The 20,599-nt window shown below is 39.7% G+C and overlaps 1 long non-coding RNA gene across 1 annotated transcript in view; it reads right to left on the reverse strand.

The window, feature by feature from the left end:
- LOC105354858 (uncharacterized) overlaps positions 1-19,552 on the reverse strand; it is a 118,341-nt gene extending 98,789 nt beyond the window's left edge. Inside the window, exons 1-2 of the long non-coding RNA XR_013658524.1 lie at positions 19,271-19,552; positions 11,048-11,104 (exon numbers count right to left, since the gene is read on the reverse strand). This is a non-coding gene — a long non-coding RNA (uncharacterized LOC105354858). The remainder of the gene's footprint in view (positions 1-11,047; positions 11,105-19,270) is intronic.
- Positions 19,553-20,599: the final 1,047 nt, after the last annotated feature.

Consider the following 20,599-nt stretch of genomic DNA (forward strand, 5'->3'; position numbering starts at 1 on the left):
TTTTTTTCTCTCTGAACAAGTTTCACACCTCTTTCCTGACATTTCCTCGCTATTTTCAGGGTTTTTAATCTAAGGTAAGGTTAAAAAGGTCAAGGAGAGTGATGATGAACTTTTCAAAGGCATTTGCAGTTTTTTTTCCCACCTAGTTGCGGAAAGTCGAAAGCCTTTTAAATCCAAATTTAAAAATAGCCATTGATAAAAGCATCAATTTTCCATCAAAGAGCAAGCATTATCCTCCTTGTATAGGAGGCATACTACATAATGCTGCAACTCTTATCACTTTAGAAAATCCAACATTTTGTGTTCTTGCTTTTTCTTAAGGCACAAATCAGTCAAAATACACTTCCAACACTGGTTCTGCTGCAATACTTTACAAATTTTAAATGACAGAAGAAAAAATGTTTAATTTTAGGCATGCAAAAGACAGAGATAATTTGTGGTTGAAACTGTGGTTTAGTATTTCACTGTTGCTTGATCTGTGGGTGGGTGTTTTTATGAGTTTCTGGCACCTTTCTGTCATCTAAAACCAGTCTGACCTTTCATCCCTGACCTTCAGCATCATTTCCACACTTTCACACAGAACTGCTGCTCACCAAATATTTTAATTTATTTAAGCTTTAAAAAAGTTTCTAAAATGAATTTTTGCTTAGTTGATGCCAACAAAATATTAAAGGTTTTATTTTATCTTTTTCTTTTTTTTACATGACTTGAACTTCAACAGGTGATCTTTTGGAGTTAAACAGTGAGCAATCAATTTTGTGCCACATAAGTGTCACATGAAATGAAGAAGCACTCAGCAATATTAAGCAATTGCAGTGATGCAACTTTTAAGCTACATTTGTAAAGACAAGGTGCACGAAGAGTCAACTCTCTTTTTTCAAGGATGCCCTGCTCACATCCACACAGATTTACGTTCACTCTAAGCTTCCCAACAACCCAAGATCCACGTGGCTACTGAAGAGCTCCACTAAAGCATTTTGCTTGGGCCCTAGGGCCCCACAGACAGGAAGCATTGATGGATAAAACACTGCTGCATAAGTTTCACCCAAGTTTAACATTATCTTCATTGGTATTGGAACCAGAAATCCTCCAGTTGATGTTGCTCGCTGCTGGGCTTTCACTGCCTCCATTAACCTTGTTTAATATAATTTATTACAATGATCCTTCAACTGGACACTGATACATGTGATGTAACTGTTGAAGTGTCAAATTGCAAGAAATAGTTTTGATTTGCTAAAATTTATTTTCATTAACAATCTTTCATTTTTGAATTATGGCTTTTTTCCTTTGATTTGTTGCAGTTTAGTTGGAAACCCTTTAATTTATGAAGGTTTTAAAGGCACAGCCACTGACAAAAAAAACCTTCTTTTTTAAGTCGTCCGCATTTTGTCATTATATGCTGTTAATGAATTGCTTATGGATTGAATTATCGTGTTTAGATGTGCATGTTGAAAAGGATAAATGCTTAAATTCAGTGGAAGTTTGTGTATTTTGTCTTGCAGTTCTGATTGATTTAGTCGGTTTCCATCTGCCTTGTTAAATATCAAGTAAAAGGCTCCAGAAACCCTGTGACCCCGAAAGGGATATAGTGCGTTAAGAAAATGGACGGACGGACGGACGGATGGATGGATAATCTGAGCAGCATTCAGTTTAGTAAGTGCAATAATTTATGAAGTAATGTCCGACTGTTACCTAAAAGGATTTTCCAAAAATGTTTCTGTATATCGATCATTGCAAAACAACATATCGAGGTAAGTTTTAAGCGTTCATCAGGATGGTTAAGACTTCGCTGCATTGACGTGGGATGGTGAGTGAAGTCTGACATTAATAATTAATGGTTAGTCTGGGAGAGGCAAACGCATTTTTGATCTTAGAGACAGGGCAGATTTGTTCAAAGAGGATGAAAGTGTTCCTCCGCAGATGAGATGTACAGACACACAAAAGCAGGAATAGACACGCACACATTTAGGTGCACACAGTTGCATTTCCTCTTCCTCAGTAATGCATTCAATATGTAGAGCTTTTGGCCACCACATCAGGAGGCAAAGCTACATGGCTCACAAAAATCACCACGCCGTGCTACACTCAGCCATCCAATCAGCATCCTGTCTGGCTCCAGTGTCAGTGGCCCAATCAAATGTCCCAGATACAGTCTTCTTCCCAACCCCCAACACACACATCCCCAGTACAATCACTTCAATCCAGCTGTGATTCTTGGGTGTAATTCCAGTTGTCTGCACCGTGCAAGGTTGAATTTTCTGTCTGTCTGTGCCTTTGTGTTGGAAAGATGCGATTTTTCCATCATAAAAAAGATTACAGCATCATATCTGCTCCCACACAAAAACACAGACACAATGAACACAGAATGGGTGATGATCACTAGACAAGAGAGCTGCAACAACGGACAAACAAGGGAGGCTTCAAGAACAAGCGAGTGAGAGGAAACGTGACCAAGAGCAGCAGACAAGCAGGCAGTCATTCACAGAAAACCAGATCAGCCAAAGAGATAAAGGAAGAGGATTAGACTCAGGCTGAAAGACTTAGAAGTATCCCCCTGACTCTCTGCCACTTCAAAAAACGACTCCCCGAACAATGGAGATAGCTGTTAGCAGAGAGATTAAAAGAACAAGCACATGTGCCATTTTGACAAATCAGGGTGACGTGGACTGATATTTTATCTGTTTATTCATTTTTTCAAACACTGTGAAGCAACATAAAGAAAGTGCTCATGGATATGGGGAAAGTTAAGTCTGGTCTTGGTGATGAGCAGTTAACAGTTTTCTCCAAAGTGGATGAGATTCGCTGGCTTAAAGCTGCAGGTGTCACTCAGCTTCAACCAGAGAAGAATCCCGTTTGGAGGACAAATCTATGTGCTGCCATCAAACGCACCAGAAAGCCTGTAATCATTACTAAATGGGACAAATAAACCTGCTGTTGTCATTTTTGACTCATTAATTTCATTCATTCATGATGAATTTTTGACTCTAAAGGCAAAATAAAAACTTACAGAACAGGAAATATGAGAACCAAGATTTTTTTGTAATCGAATCTCTTTGATATATTTTATTGTTCAATAGTAGAAATTTATATTTTTAGAGTAAATTCAGTGAAATAATTTTGGAGAATTCATTTTTCGACATTCAAGAGCTTTACAAAGGTGCATTGAAACAAACACAAGACTGGAAAACAAAGAATCTGTGGAAAAAGAAAAGTTAGAAAAAAAATCTAACCTTTTCCATTTCACTTTTTGTAGTGGAAATGAACTAGTCTTTTAATTCAAAGCCACTAAGTCTGGACACTTTGCAGTCACCAGATAAAAAGGAATCTCTTTCTAAAAAGAACTCCTGACTTAAAAACTGAGAACCTCCGAATACTCAGATTTAAAACTTGATCCTGGTTCAGGTCAAAAGTTCACAAACTGAGTAGTAAATCTAGAAGAGGATGGTTTAAAAAAAATAACATTTTAAGTTTTGTGGATCGTACAGTGGCAGAAGTACAGTACAATTCAAGTCTCAACCCACATAAAATGCTAAAAATGCATTTTTATGACACTACAACTCTATTTACCATAAAATAGGATAAATATGTCCTTTGATGTTCACAAATCAAGGCTTTTTTACACTTTAAAGACAAAACTGTTTCAAGATTATGGGGAAATCCAATATTGAAACATTTTCAAAGAACTTTTATATTGGAAGCCAACTTGGGCTGTTAATAAAAAAGAACATATTTAAGAGCAAAACAATCAACTTTTGATAGGAAAAAGGGTCAGGCTTTTTGACACTAGAAATTTACAGGACATTCGTTGACTTTTTTGTAATACAAGTCATTTGTCTAGTTTTTTCATAAAAATTAATTAAAAAACATTTACATATATATTTTCTGTAACCATTACTGCAACCTTGTAATTTATTTTGAACCACACGTTCAATGTTTATCTTGGTAGTCAGGACACACCCTAAACAGGTTTCCAGTTAAAAGATAACACACAAAATTTCCAAATCAGGAAACTTAAACCTGAACTTAGAGATTTATTTTCTATTAAGCAATGGTGGAGACCATTAGAGTATTTTCTTACAAAGTGAAATGTATGTGCAAGAACGCAGTACAGAATAAAAAACAAAAAATGCAGGTTAAAAATGCCTAACTTTCACTTTGAAGTGCAGCGATATGGACGCGATTGTGTAGCAAAATTGTAAAAAACAGGCCAAAACCAGTAATGCTTTTTCATTTTCAAAACGAAGCTGCATTCTTTGACTCAAAATTAAAATGAAAAAGCAATCCGCCAAAATACTTTTTCATTTTCTTCTTCAAGACCGCTTATTCTGTCACTTTATTAAAATGATAATGAAAATGGTATTTGACATTTCAGTTTCAAAATGTTCTCTGGTAAATGTGTAGCAAAATTCATTTAGAAATGTCTAATTTGACAATTAAACTGGATTAACCGAAATGCTTTTTCATTTTCAAAATGTTACTGCACCAAATGACTCAAAATTAAAATGAAAAATCAATACTTCAAAATGCTTTTTCATTTTCTACTTAAAAACCGCTTATTCTGTGTCATAATTAAAACGAAAATGCAAAGAGGGGATTGCATTTTTCATTTTTATTTTGAGTCAAAAAAATGCAGCTTCATTTTGAAAATGAAAAAGCATTACTTGTTTTGACTTTTATTTTTAATTATGCTACCCAATCGTTTCCATACAGCGAATCATCAGCATGTACAGTATGTAACATTAAAGGAACACAGACAACAGATGCAGCATGGTGAATAGCTTGAATGGTATACTGGCCTTATTTACAATTTGTAAAACTCTTTTGTTTATCAACTGAGGGAACTGGAATACTGTAATTAATCAGAAAAATACCACTGTAATCTGTCTGTAACTGTGAGTGTAGCTCAATCAACATGTCAGCCTGCACCACATCTGTCTGTGGGATGAGTCACCAGCTGTAACATCTTCTAAAACAAAATCTAAGCTTGACCTCTAAATCTGTAGTTTAGTCTAATGAGGCCCTGAAGAAGAAGTTCTTCTCCTCTGCAAAGCTAGAAAGAGCTAAAAATCTGTGACAAAGTCACTTGGCCATTATTGAGCCCATGTTTCTCTGGCATCCATAATTTAAAATCCTATATGTTTTAGAGCTCTAAATCATCTTTAATTCCTATATCTTCCAAAAGAGATAAGGTTTATTTGATCTTTAATTGTGGAGGCTCAGTTTTCATGCATACTTGAGTGTCATTCTCTTAAATGTTTTTTCTCAACAGAAAACCAGTAAAAATCATTTACTTAAGCACATCACATTCTTATGACTCACAATTCTGAGCTTTTACATTGCCCCCAAATGTTCTGTAATCCTCCTGAAAATAAAACACATAGCAGTCTTTTAGTTTGTGGTCTTCAATTAAAATAAAAAAATTCTGTGCAATTTTCCTTTTTTCAATTTAGCACTAAAATTTGAGGTTGTATCATTTTGAACTTTGTCAGGATGGGACAAGGTTCAGTTTAAAATAAAATAAAAATCACAACCATTGTATCAGGAACATTCAGCCAAAGTTAATTGTCTCATAATCCTGAATAAGTTGCACTAAAAGCATATTTTCAAAATAAAAAGTCGAAATGTTTTTGTTTAAAGAAATAAATGCACATGAACCCCAGTTTCATACTTAAAACCTGTCAAATTACAGTAAAAAGCACAGTTTACTCTGAGGTGACAGTGAGATTTGGTGTGCTTGAACAGCCTGTTGCCAGTGAGGCTTTTTCTGATGACCTAAAATAGCTTATTGATTTTTTTAAGAGCAAGAATAAGCAAACTGCAGTCCTTCCCCCCTTCAACTCACCTCCTTTTTTATTTTTCCATCTCTGAGCCACTGGTATTATTAGGCTTGGGTTTATTGTGGTATAAATAATTGTTGTTTACTCACTCTGGTTTCTGGTGAAAATAATAGCAGGAACATACAGAAACACATAAAAGGCCTCGCTGCGGTGAGTGTCTGCTCTGCGTTAGTGTCTAAGAGCAGCCATGGAGAAACTTATCCGAAAGGGTCAAAGGCATAATGGCTTATAATCTCCTTGTGGACAACCCTCTCACCTAACAACACTGCTATAGCAAACAAAGACCTTGGCCTCGGCCCTCAGCTGCCGCTTCCCCTCCCTGGCTTCCACCGGCAGACCTTAGACTTCAACTGCTCCATTGTAGTACTGCCTATTGACTTGCAAGATGAATTCTAATTTCACATGTCAATTAAATGAGTGTTGCCCTTGTGATTAGCAGATCCCACTAATTGTTGTTCCCTGCTCCTCCTCCTTCCTCCACTTTTCTTCAGCCTTCCCCTCCTCCTCTTGCTTTCCTCCCATTTTCCACATGGAGGAGCAGGGAATGGGGCTTACAGCCGTTGGGCCCAAGACCCCATGTCAAAAATGGCTCCTCGGTCTCTTTCCCCAGCAATGCTCCTCCTCTGAGACTCCCAAATCCTGTTTCTGAGCCCTGGGGAGTTGGAAAAAGGAAAGCCGCACAGAGATCACACTGGCGTGAAGAAGCGCAGTATATAGGGTTGAGTGGATATGCATTTTATCCCATTTGACGCTGATGCATCAACACATGGCAAAGAATGCAGCTGAACAATTCAATCCTCACAGAAGCAACAAACTTGAAACACACTTGCTCTGACAAACACTGTCCAACATGTGCACCCAGGCTGATAATTACTCAACAGCTTTTGGAGAGCAGAATGCTCGTGCGGGCCCCATAACTGCTTTAGACAGGCGCTATTATACACCAAGGACATTTCTTCTTTGTCAGTCTCCAAAGACATGTTTGTTTTTCTTGACTCAATCAACTTGATCTGTTTGCATCCAACTTTAACTGAAAGTCATGGAACATCACTGATAAACAAAAACAGTTCTCAAGATTACCAAAGAAGCACCAACAGAGAGGTTAAATACAGTGGAAGCCGTTCTAGCTGATTTAACTTGTTCAAATTCTAACTCAATTATTCATGTATATTGGAGGTAGAGTCGCACAAGAACAGTTTGGATCCTCAGATAGCTTCTTCATTTGGCAGGAGTTAAAAATTGTCTTAACTGACATACTGTAGATGTATTGACTGGTGGTTCTGGTTTGCACATACAAACCCTGTTGTGGTTTATTTCAGTGACAAAGCAGACAGCTGTCCAGTAAAACCAAAGCATGGAAGTAAAGCAAAGAAACAAAGAGATGAAAGCACTCTGAATCCAATGTATAAAAAGGTGATATGTTAAAAAAAAAGTTGGACAATGTGTGACAGACAGATGTGAACCAGTGAGGGGATGCACTCACTCATTGGTTTGTGTTAGTTGTGTTAGCTGGAATTTCTACTTCATTGTGCTTCTCTTCTTGTGGTTAATTTTGAGCAATACTGTCCCCAAACAAGCAGTTGTTGTGACTGCTTGACAGTCATGGTGGGTTTTTTTAAGAGCAGTTTTGCAAACCAACCTAAATGAAGGTATGAACCTTTTTTTTTCTTTTACCGTCCTTTTGAACCAAGTCCTACAGTTTTAAATTTGTCTGAAAGCACTAGCTAAGAAAGCAACAATGATATAGTTTTGTGTGGGAATTAGCTACAAATCCATCAATCCATTTTCTAAACCTGCTCAATCCTTTTTGGGATCACTGTGTTTTTGGAGCCTATCCCAGGAGTAGCTTCTGTTGGGCAACAGCAGGGTACATCCTGAACCCATGTTCAGCGCGTCCAAGAACGCGCTGCATGTAGCATGAGACATCAGGGAGTTTAGTGACCCAAAAAGTTTCAAGTGGGTATAGCAAGAACTGTATCCAGTAGAACATCAACATGCAGAGCAAGCAAATGAATCACAACTGGGACCGCTCTGTGTGGAGTTTAAATGGGTTCACCAGTCATGTGTGGGTTTTCTCTGGGTATTCCGGCTCCCACAGTCCAAAGACATGCTTCATAGGTTGCTTGGTCACTCTAAGTTTTTCGTTTTATACAAGTTCAGTGTAGAGCGTTTTTCATTTTAACTGAAAAAAAAGTATCAGTAAATATAAAAATAAATATACATATTTTCACGAAACAGTTTCTCATTGTGTTTAATTTTTTTTACATTTTGTTTTGATTTCTGCAAATTAATTTTGTTTTCCTAAATGTTTCCTTCTTCATGGAAACTGGAAAAGGTTGGTATTATGGGACATCTCTAACTGGATGATGACGTTTGTCCATCATTTAAACCGAAACTTGTTTGACATGAAGCGATACTTGATATCATCATCTAATCAGCGATGTCCCATACCCACCGTTTCATATTTTTCATTGTGTTTTTTTAACAGTTCATTTTGGATGGTAATGGCGAACCAACCAGACATTGTAGTAGTGGACAAAGAACAGAGGAAAGTGCAGAAACATCAGGAAGAAGGAACATGAGAAAATGGAGAAATACCAGGGATTCAGAGAAGAACTGGATAAAGCTTGGAAGGTGAAAGTGACAATGATGCCTGTGGTAATTGGGGCACTCGGGGCAGTAGCACCTAAACTATAGTTGTGGCTATAGCAGATCCCTAAAAAGACCTCCGACATCTCAGTCCAGAAAAGCACAATGTTGGGAACAGTGAACATAAGGACCCTCAAGCTTCCAGGCCTCTAGTAAAGGACCCCAGCTTAGAAGAGAAACCACCTGTGGAGGGTGAGAAGGGTAATTTTATGTGTCTTACTCTTCATACTAAGTAGCACAACATGCTGTATACAAAAAAGAAATGAAAAAATGAATTTTAAAAAATAGATCTTAACCCCCCACACCTCACCCGCCTCTCGAGCACAAGGGGCAAACGTTGGTTCAAACTTTTGAGACAGTTGTATTGTAAGAATCATGAAAATCTTTAAGGGTGCCACAGAAATGTAATTTATTCAATCTTGGTAAGAAAAAAATCATAGGACTTTTCCATTAGCACCCCTATTCACATACTGTAAACACTGCTCTGACCTCTTTGACATGAATATCATACTGACTGCCTGAGGACTCAGAACAATTTTGATATCTTAAAGCCCATCAAAAACAAGCAAAACAAAATTTTCCAAGGTTCAATTGAAGCTATAATCGTCTTCTCTTCACAAGCACAGTGGACAGGAGCACCAAAAATTGGGTGACATCTTAAAACCATGTCAATGGACCCTTCACGCACCCAGCCACCACCACAACTACCCTCAATCACCTTATGTTCAACACTAACCAACCATCACCAGGATCTACATTCATGGAGCAAATTACAATGGCAAACACTGCAGCTCAGTCAGTTTCATTTGCACTTTATCAGGCCATACAAAACACCAACGCCTCATTGAGCCACAATTTGCTACTAGTTTCCTACAAGAAGCAAAACAAAGAGTGGGGCGGCCTGCTCTTTCTTTTTGTGCCAAAGCAATGGACCAGACAGAGAACACACACACATACTCCCACTCACAGACCCACAAACAAATAGTAAGGGTAAGGGATGTTCAGACAGACAGAGCAAGATTTGAGAACAGTAGAATAATACACTCAAGGACACGTCTGTCACATCCTGCAAAACAGGACATGAGTATGTATGGCCACTCCAATGAAGGCATTGAAAAAAAATGTATCATTCTTTTATTTAAGTATTAATCAAAAGAAACCATGTTCAAGATTAATTAATACTATTCAGTACATATTTGCATTATATTCTATTCACAAAGATAGTTGTTGCAGCTGAAGTACAGACAATGTCTCATACTCATAGGTCATAGACCCAGTAACATTTTAATTATCAATTGGTGTAAACAATACTTTTCCTCTTGCTCTCCTTTCCCCTGCCTAGCTTTCCCCACCTCTCTTGCTCTTCATGTCTGCTCCGCTCCCTCTTAGTTTTACCACTACTATAACTCCTGAGCCAGTAAGTGACTGTTTGGAGTGTGCGAGCCAGTTTGGGCCAAAGTCCTGTTTGTGCATTTGTGTAGTCATGCGAAAGCGCCTGTGAATGGCTGCGTTGCTCATGGATGAGTGCTACAAGTGTACTGAGGTAGACTAAAGTCGGTAAACTGAAAGAGGGCTGTCTTGGAGTCAGGCTATCAAGCAGACGAAAAGCTCTGAAACAGTACACACAACCCCAGCAAATAAGAAGAAACCTGAAAGTTTCAGGAGTTTATTTTTAGAGTAAAGACAATGCAAATGACACAATAACACGCAAAGACAAAAGGTGTTGTAAAAAGAAAAGAAAGCCCAAAGGGGAAATGCAGCTTTATAGCACACATATAAGAGCAAATTCATTAGTATACAAACCAAGATCAAAAAACTCTCAAGTTCAATGCTCCTCAAAGAATTCCTCATCAGAGTACAGTGAATATACCACCCCCTTACCACCAACCACCCCCAATAGAGTGCAATTTCAGAACGTTGAAGAACTGCCCCTCTGGCAGATAAATTACATTACCATGACAACCTGAAAAAGTACAAATCCTCAGAAGAAGGTGTAGAAATGTGATCAGTGTGTCACGTCTGCAGGTGCTCACGCTTTCATTTTATCCTATATAATCAAACAGCTAGCTGCTGTCACTGATTTGTTGTGTTTTTGTTTTTTTATTCTAATGCTAGTTTGCGTACAATTACTTAGAGTTTTGAAAGAGCGGAACAAGATGGTCCTGCCCATAACCCTCATTCTGTCTTCCTGGTATGGCAACAAGGTCTAATTGGAAGTGGCGCTGTGATCTGATGACACTGCGGGGATACTGTGGTTTGTCACAACGTGTAAAGGCCCCCACATTTTAAGGATGGCTGCACTCAAGCAGGAGTTAATCAATGCACAGCCTAACAGGGAATGCTCAAGACAGAGCTCTGTTGCTGATCCTGGGGAAACTAGGATTAAAATCCGACAGACAACATGGAAAGGCTTCTCTTTCCACTGCTAACTTTGAAGAGAGTTCAACGCAGGAAAACCACCTTGAGCAAAACATCACAGAAGAAACTACTACAGAATTATTTGAAGACTGTCATCTAAAGTAGGCAGAACCATAGAACAGTGTGTGATTTTGAAGTCTTACCTCAGATATGAGTTGATGGCAGACAGCATTTTTCAGCAGATACCCTTGATAGAAATCCTGTAAAAGAAAAGATAAAGCTGCATGAGCTCAAAGCAATAAACATGGACAGAAAATTGTGATAGCTCATGCAATCTTTTTTTCACAGCATAATAAACTATTTCTCTGCTGTTTTCTTCCCAATCAGAAAAAACATTACAGACTGCTGAAAAAAAAGAATCACCAGCTAAAAACAAACAAAAAAGACCTGCTGGAGAGCTATTCTTTTCTATGTCACACGTTTAAATCTTTACTCCTGTTTAAGGTGCAAAGCATTGGATTTACCAGGTCTCTCATGACTAAACCCCCTCTCTTTTCACTGATTTTCACCTACTTTCTCTCACACACACAGCCACCCCTTACAGTGCCATAAACTTACTGTACTTGTAAAGTTGTGATTTACACTTGTGTACTAAAAACAGCTTGAGATGAGCAACCAGATCTAATTACAAGTGCAGGAGTCTTCAGTGCATTGCTTTTAGAAGGGCTAATTTATGAGGTTTCCTCTCATTTGTTTCAGAGGTTATAATAAATATTACAAAAACTAACTTTATTACTTTACAGTGTTGAAAAAAAAATAGCTGGAGCACCAGAATTAATACTGAAAACAACAAATGAGGAGGTTTAAACAAAATAGATTATGTCCTTCCGATTTCTAACTGGCGTGTGACCCACTATCTCCACAGCAGCTGCCTTTTTTGAAAAAAAGCACTGACCGACCCTGCAATGGAATGGCGACCTGTCCAGGCTCCCCATGTCCTTGTCCTCTTTTGATTCAAATCTTCAGAGTAGCCCTGTGAGCCATTTTTGCTTTTTGGTTAAACTGCTTGAGTTTCTTCCTCTTTTTGGTTGACAGATTGACACAGTCTGTCAGTTCTGTTTTGTCTTTCCTCCTTTATGTCTTTTCCTTGTGTTGGTTGGCTGCTGCTTCTCCTGGAGGGCTCTGCCCTGTCTATGGTGGCTCTCCATGGATTGGCACACAGCTGTTGGCACTTTAGGTTAATTCGTTTAAAATGTATTTATGTGGTCCTGTTTCTGCACTCTGTGTTGGAGTGTATAGTTCCTTAGTCCAGCACGGCTTGCTCTATTTGGTATGCTGGTGTTGAGTTCTGTTATGCTGTGGATTTTTCCCATCTACAGTGGTGCTTTTTGTTAATAAAAACACCTTGTTTCTCACTTTAGATTGTCGTCTGGTCCTGCACAAAGTACAAAGTACAGTGTCTGGAGAAATAACCTAAACTCTAAACCAAATAATTTAATTCTGGTGTGAAAGTTTCCTTAAACTAAATTAATCTGAATCCAAGCTTCCCGCATTGAGTTAGCAATGAATTTTTTCTGTCCTTATCACAATACTCTCTAGACTTAGTGATTAGTTAGTACAATCTGTGATATCTATAAAAATGTCATTCTATAATAAAAGCCACTATATATACACATTTATAAAGTTTTCCATTTAATTCACAATAATCTGACTTTAAAGCTCCACAATTAGTGTGTTTGCAACACAAGGTCTACAATAAAAAGTTGTATAAAATATAATAGAAGATGGCCAACTGAGGCCACAGCATCTGTTAAAGTACATTTTGAACCACAGAAATAAAGTCTGGTCATTTTAATCTGCTGATTACTTTGACTCGTTTAAACAAATAAATTATATTATTACGATCTAACAAAAAAAGAGAATAAAAACCCCTGTTAGAGAACTTTTAGAAATGCCTTAGTCACAACTGCTCTTGGATACGGGCTGTCTGCGGGCCAAAAATGGTAATGGTAAATAAGGGGAAGTGGGTGAGACTAAGGCACTTGGAACAGATTTTTCAATTTTCAATTTAACAATCAGTGCGTTATTTGTGTGGGCATCCTATGAGCGTCCTACAAGGACTTACAGGGTACTCATCACTTGCAGACCCTGTGCGTGCAGCATGTGTTTGTAGCCAATAAGAAGCTAGTGCGTCCACCTTACTAACAACTAGTTTGCTGTAAGGCCACAACGGTATCGCCTGCACATCATAAGTGCATGTAACTAGATTTTTCTAACAAAAACTTCAAGATACACTTACCACACAGCACAATGGTACGTTCCATTTTCATGATGTCCCTTAAGGTGGCCGCAAGAGCCTCAAGAGAACTACAAGACACACCTGCACTCCCTTTAAGATGCACCTGCTTCTCTCTATGGCCCTCCACGGGCCAGGATAACGCAAAAACTTGCAGAACCCGCATGGGTCAACCCACCGTACGGGTGCTGTAAACAAGGCAAAGCACTAATACGAGATACTTCTTTGATAAAAGAAGTAACAGACAGATGCGCTCATCAAAACTCTAAACATAATCCTACGTAAGCCAAAAAAAAAAGTTCAAAGAACAAAAAAATGAAAGTCAAAGTAAATTGACAAAGCTTTATTAAAAATGTACCCAAAATTAAAGATTAAAAAGTAGCTGCTGCTGCTGTTTGAACAAACACCGGAAATGTCCTGTATGTTCTTTAGCCCAATAACGCCACAAAGCTGTAATATAAGTAGATGATTAGGTGTCACTATTGGGTTAAAAAAAAACAACAAATGATTAGTCAGTTACCAAAGAATCCATTATTTGCAACCCAAATGACTTCCTGGGTTTGTGCATGTGTCTATTAAGTTGATTGATATTGGACACCAGGGAGTGGTTTTCAAAACACGTTTAAAAAAGTAACGCAATATTTAAATTGTTAGAAGCAACATCAAAGAGAGTTTGATAAAGTTTTCAAAAGAAAGAAGTGAAGTTCTTCTTTCTGCAATCAAAAGCCCTCCAGTTCAACTTCAGCTGTTTTATTTTTGAAAAAGACCTACATTAAGAATTTTCTCTGTAGTTCCAAAGCAGCTTTCTATTTTTGATCATGCAGAGGACATGAGGATGAGAGAAATACTTTTTTTGAATTTTAAAAAGCTTAACACTTTTCTTCAGGACCACAAAATGCAGAGACATAATATCAACATAAAAACAAAGCTAAAGAAGAGTCATAAATAGATTTGTATATTAGTTTAATTATGTTTCTAAAGTAAGAAGCCATGTTACACTTAGAACTGTAAAAACATAAACTCAGTAGTGTGACAGTCTGGCATTCGCTCTTGAGAATCTTTTGCTTTTGTTGTCTCCCACGTACCCCTCCCACTCACCACCCCCCTTGCTGAAATAAAATTTACGCTCCTGGCCTAGTGTATTCTCTGGGACCACCTTCTGTGTTTGTCCAGGTGAAATTAGGATCTTTAAAAGCTCATTTACTCTGCAAACACATCATGCAGATTTTGTTTGCAGTGTTGGGGGTCTGCAGGCGCTGTGGTTGGCTGCAGGACGGAGGGTGAATGGGGATGTCCCACTTGCTCACACGTCACTAAGTCCTGCACCCAATGAGTTTCGTCACCCATCCCCATGCCCACCACCCTCGGAGGGAGCGCCCAACATCTGACCTCCTCCGACAAGAGGGTCAAAGGGAATTTAACACGAGGTTTCCACATTCCTTTAAGGTGATAATTGCTGCAGCTGCTAGCGGGGGGCCATCAGGAGCAGGGTAAACAAGCAATGACTTTATGCGTGGCTCATTCCCACCCAACTAAACGGCATGCATGACTGTGACCTGTGTAAATTACACCATCAAGCTTGGCCTGACAGCGTGCCACCCATCACAGTGCACAGTCTGTTTGGTGACTGGGCACCCAGGGGCTTCAGTTCACTGTAACTAAAGCCCAAGCACCACAAGCGTGTTCACACATCTTGTCAACTGATATCTTGAAACTTAAGGGCTAGCTGTTTTAAGCAGACAACAGGAGTGAAGCAAAGCGGAGCAGACGTTTGAAAAAAACAGCTATCCCTTTCCTCTTGATCACACCTGTCTGTATCCTCTTTAAATGAACACAGTCTACAAGCAGGTAATGAAAGGATGGACGGAGTCCAAAAACACCAGCTTTTTCACTACCATCTGCTACAAAACCTCATTTTCATTGAGTTGAACAATTTTGTAATTAGCAGAACGAAATATTCCTGATTTTACATACTGAAAGATTCATTGTTCCTGAAAAACTGGTGAATTTTATCATCATGTTATAATCACTTTGAACAAATGACATAAGAGCCCTAATGATGTCTCCACAAGCATGTTGGAAATCAACGTTAAAATTGCATCTTGGAAAAATTACTTTCGAGAGACACAGAGTTCTCTCTTTTATCCATGTGTTGACATAATACAAGCATCCTTTCAGTAATTGTTATGTAGAGCAGTGTTTTGTCCGTAAAATGTATTATTTATTATTATTTATTTTGATGTCAAAAACATTGTTTTCTTTTTTTAAATGGGAAATCGGTAAGACACAGAAACACCTATAAAATTGGATAAAATGAGAACATAAATATGCAACAAAAAAGCCTGCTGATTGTGAATGAGGTATGCCAGAACATAATTTAGTAAGAAGAATTTATTATCATACTGTCAAATGCAAACAATGGATATGCTTAGAGGGAGCCTCCATACAAAAGCAGAGCCAGATTTATTCGTGTCATTTGTTTGTAGCTCGAAAAGAGGAAGAATTGGAAGGGCAGTGTGACTTCAGATCTGCTTTTTCAAAGAATGTGATGCACTGGATCCTGTCCTAGTCTTTATACTAGCAGCAGTAATACATTGTGGAGTTTGAATTTGTAAAAAAAGAGGCATATTTGCTTCTGTCAGGAAAAATATATTTTTTAAATTTTACAGTTTTGTATTTACAAATAGGTTAGAAAATTTATGGTGATTCGTCATCCAAGGCAAAAGAATGTGGCTTTTGGCAGTTAGGTAAATACAGGCTCTACTTTATGCCCACACATGGTCCCCTTAGCCACACACCAAGGCTTGGGAAGGTTATAAAAGCCAAAGGGGTGATTAAAATCAGAAATAATGGCCTCCACAAAACCAAGAATGCATTTAACCGCTAAAGCAATTTCAGAATTGTTCAAAATTCTTTCTACCATTAATATCAGGAATTGCCTCTATTGAACCAGCTACATTATGGAAGGTTCACTATTAATTTCAAAGGAGCTAGCCCTGGGGTAACATGAGAAGCATGGACAGGATGTGCGGAAGGGTTATGATTTATGTCTCAGTGTGACCCAAGAGGATTTGGGCTGGGCAAATCCGAGGCTGTGCAGAGTTAACCACCACTTTTCCATTGTTGGAGATAGGTGAATCCTTCTAAATTCAGGATTTAAAAGTCAAATGACTACACACCTTCACCCTCAATCTTTCTGACACTCACTGAGAAGAGGGATAGGTTGAAGGACTAACCACTAGCTGCTGCCTGTCTGCTAAGCAAGCCCAAAACCCTATCACTTTACTCATTACCAGGGCTTCATGGCTTTTAAAGGCTCTGTGCTTTATCTGGGATTTCACATTTCCCCAACCTACCACTTGACATGGCTCACCCAGCTGCCAGCAATCAAGTAGCAGAAGGGCGACAGTGGCAAAGGCTGGTCACTTCAGGCAGCACCTTGATTTGAGAATTGCACATCACAGCCACCGGCCTCGCTAAGCTTCAGCTATTACAGGTCATACATCCCATCATGCTTCCAAGTCAGAACCCACATCATACACTGACCTGACAAAATAAGTGGTGAGGAAGTGGGGGGAAGGGGTACGGATGGTCTTAAGTGTGGATCTACACTGTAAAGAGCCTCCCAGTGTGTGGCAAAAAATGAGGCAAAAAGTGGCCGTTTTTGCATCTGACTTCCTGTAATCGTTTCATTCATTCATGTGCGGTTGCTTTCACCTCCACTGCGTATATTGTATGTGTATGTGCCTAATTGAGAGGTAAGCAAAAAAATCGCTTTTAAAGTTGCCAATAAATATCCTGCCAGTAATGTCGAACACCTGCCCGTAAAGCTCAGAGGAATGCTAAATGAAACCAAATTGCAGAGACTGTCTCCTGTCTGGGGTCTAAAGTTAAGACAGCAGGATTTGCAATGGCTGTAACTGGGATTATAGAGTTCAAGCCCAACAGGCAGAAAGAAAGAAAAAAACAGGACATGGTCAGCATCGCTGCTTTTTCTTCTTCCGACTTACAGTACAGTGAGCTGTCGCTTTTATGCAGAACATTCCAGATGATTCTGAAGCTTTGTTGGACCGCAGCCTGTTGGCATCAACAAAATGTCAAAACACATCACAGCAGAGATTCCTTTTTTTTTGGGTTATTCACTTCCTTTACAGCTGAATGATCAAAGCTAGTCTGAGAGTGTTGCATAACACTATTGGACACGTGAGTGTTTAACCAGAAAGTGTTTCCAATTTCTTTGTTCAATTGTGAGCCAGATAAAGTGTGACGGGTGCAAACATGCTGCAGTGATCTTTCCTACCTTGGCTTTGAAAACTTGTAACCATCTCACATCCAAAACACATGTGAAGATACATGCATTATTGCAGTCAGCAAAACAATGATGGCACGAAATGGCAGGGTTTGGAGCTTTTATGGGTGACAGGCAGCACCCCTGAGGTCAGAGTTTCTATTTGGCATCAGCTCTGGTTTTGATTCCCTAAACTTCTAAAACCTTTCTAGCTGCCACCTGACGAAAACCAAAAGACCCTCTGCAACAACTTCCAGGACGGACAATATATGGTTCTTCTTCCTGCACCTTTATCACTGCTAGCCTCAAACTGTCACTGAATGCCATAACAGTAAAGAACATTTAGCTACGGATGCCACCTCGAGGCCTTCCTCAGCATCTGTGCCCTTCTACTCCACGTCAACGGCCAGAATAGGCTGACTGCGCACGAGCCTTTACCTCAACCGTCTCAGACTGCCCCATTCAACCCAGAGATTAAGCACTGCTGTCTACACGCAACATGAATAATGAAGCTATCAACCTAGACAGGCAGACCACAGCAGCATGAGTTATAAACACCGCCAACCTCACAGGCTGCTGCACACATGCCAAATGCACTCAGTGGTAGCATCACTGCAGCTCGTGCATCATTTCATAAAAAGGCAATAAAAAGAGCTAAAGATCATCGTTTGCATTAATTTTTAGAATTCAGTTCAGCTTTCAAGCCATCATAAAAAGGGGGAGGCATTTTTTTCATCTGCTGAGGGGATTGAGTGCCAGTCAGTGTTACATGGCTGCTCTAGAGACTCATTTTGCACAAGTACCTTAGGATAATATTTTTGTGACTGAGTCTCCTTTAAAAAGGTGTGACACAAAGTACAGCAGTTCACACGGGTTCCTGACCAAGGTTGGTTCAAGTTTTGAGGGGCAACATAGGAAGCATCTTCTAGTCGTCTTCATAATGACTCTACATAATTATACCTGTAGACAGACTTTGACCTCTGGTGTCAGGCACAGATGGTCCTAACAGCCTGCTCATCATCTACAAATATCCGTCTGTCCATCTGTTTTAGATGGGCAGCTTTGTGAGGCAAGACATCAAATCAAAGAACATTATTTAGAGAAGAAAAAGGTTTGTTTGAAATGAAGCATTCTACAGTATAATGACGTGTGATTTGATTTTATTTCATCTTTTAAACTCTAAAAAATATAACTACATTGTTATTGTCCTGTAGTTTTCCTCTGCTGATGTGCGCTCAGTAACAGTGCGTCTGACTGAGCGCCCGGCTCTACCTGATGTAAGACTGGATAACAACAGACACCACGTGACAGCAGCGTTCTTCGTCTGGACGCACAGCATGGTCCGTTAGAGCCTCCCTAGTGAGGACAACGCACACACGCGCGCGCACTCTGTGAGGATAAAAATAGAAACCATTCATGCGCTGAGGAGACGTTTACAAAGCTACATGATGGGCTCCACACAAACTTGTTAAACTTCACATGATGTGGTATAATGTGGTATTTTTAACCACTGTTGTAGGGAAATCACCCACTTCAATGTTTCAAAGTGCGCCAAAGCGCACCGACCGAGTCACCCCGCGCAGGATGCATTTTTCTCTCCTGCCCTTATTCAAAACGGTGTGGTTATGTTATTATTATTGTTATTATTATTATTTGGGCATTTCTGTCACACAGCACACCTCAGCTCACAAGAAGCACCGAACACATTCCATGATTTACGCAGCAAGTCGCCCCTGCTTCGCGCTGCGTCACTGGCTCAGATGGGGCAAAGTGCCGCACCATATCTGAACTTGCATGAATGAAAGTGACGGCATCAAAGCACACAGCCAGCAGGCGACTCACTCTGCCTCGCGTGTGCGGCGCTTTCTTCCCCCAACATCCAGCAAATAGCATCACTCTGTCTGTGGAGCCGGTGCGAGGCATCCGTCCCTGCAAATACCGGTCCTGGACATCCTAGACAGCTCCTCCTGCGACATATTTTTAGTTTGGATGAGTTGATGTCACTTCCTGCTTGGGCAAGCCAGTGCAAACAAGAACAGGGATGTGGAGGGGTGTTTGGAGACCCATAAAGATGCATTTTCGAGTCAAGTTCACAGGGTCACACAGTGGCGCGCTGCGGAGAATCAGAGCAGAGGCACGTTTACCTATTAAATGAAGGCTTTTGTCCCATCTGTCTCATTTCAGTTGTATGGAGCACTTTTAAATAACCGAAAACATCCACGTCCTCCTCTCCCCGGGATGCGCCGACAAGGTTCATTTCCTGGTGTGCTGCACCCATTTGCGCCCACGATTATGCAATAAAGTGCTGGGCTGTGGCTCACAACTGGTGACAGTCTGAGAGAGCCAATCAGGAGTAAATTTAGTCGTCTTTGTTAGTCATTTATTACATCCAGACTTTATCTTAAACAATTCCATAAATCCTTTTACCCTTCTTTAAGATAAGAAATCACAGTGAGGAGACATTTTTAATTTCTGGTGCCAGAAGAAGAGTGATTAGTCGGTGTGGTGCTCACCCAGGTCAAATGTGCGCTGGATGACAGGAGCTTGTTTGAGAATAAGTCCTTCCTGGGGTGTTGTCACCTTTCTTTACTCGGTGCTCTCTGCCTTAACTTTGAACCCAGGCCTTGCAGCCTATCTCTGATATGGTCAAACCCTCAACCCCCAATCTCTTTTTCTTATGGGTCTCAATGATGGATGACTATCAGCATGCCAATCTTTCACAACTCTTCTATTTCCTGATGGAATAGGAGTCAAGAGGTTGAGGAAAGTTCAGAGGAACAGTGAGGTGCCTCGCGCTTACAGCCGCCTCGAGATCCAAATTCTAACCTGAGAACATTCCTGGTTCCGTGTTCTTCTGTGTCAGCCAAACAACCCCTGCCGTCGCTGCCCTCCCTGAGAGCTATGGGTGCATACAGAACCCAGCAACCTGAGTGTTACATTTCAAAGTATGTTTTAAAGTAAATTTTCTTTCTGCGGGATCAGGCTGCTCTCTGTCACCTCTGACTCACAGCAAAAAAAAATTTGCTGATCATGATGCTTCAAAGCGGTTTCTTAAACAAATAATTGCAAAAGTAAGATACCTAAGATACTTTTCTCTGCACAGAAACTCCAACCCAAAAGACCTGTCACATTCCAGCAGCAAATCCTGAAATCATTTGTTTTGGAACTTGT

This window comes from Oryzias latipes, chromosome 10, assembly GCF_053564925.1.
Source record: "Oryzias latipes strain Hd-rR chromosome 10, Olatipes_Hd-rR_3.1".
Taxonomy (NCBI): domain Eukaryota; kingdom Metazoa; phylum Chordata; class Actinopteri; order Beloniformes; family Adrianichthyidae; genus Oryzias; species Oryzias latipes.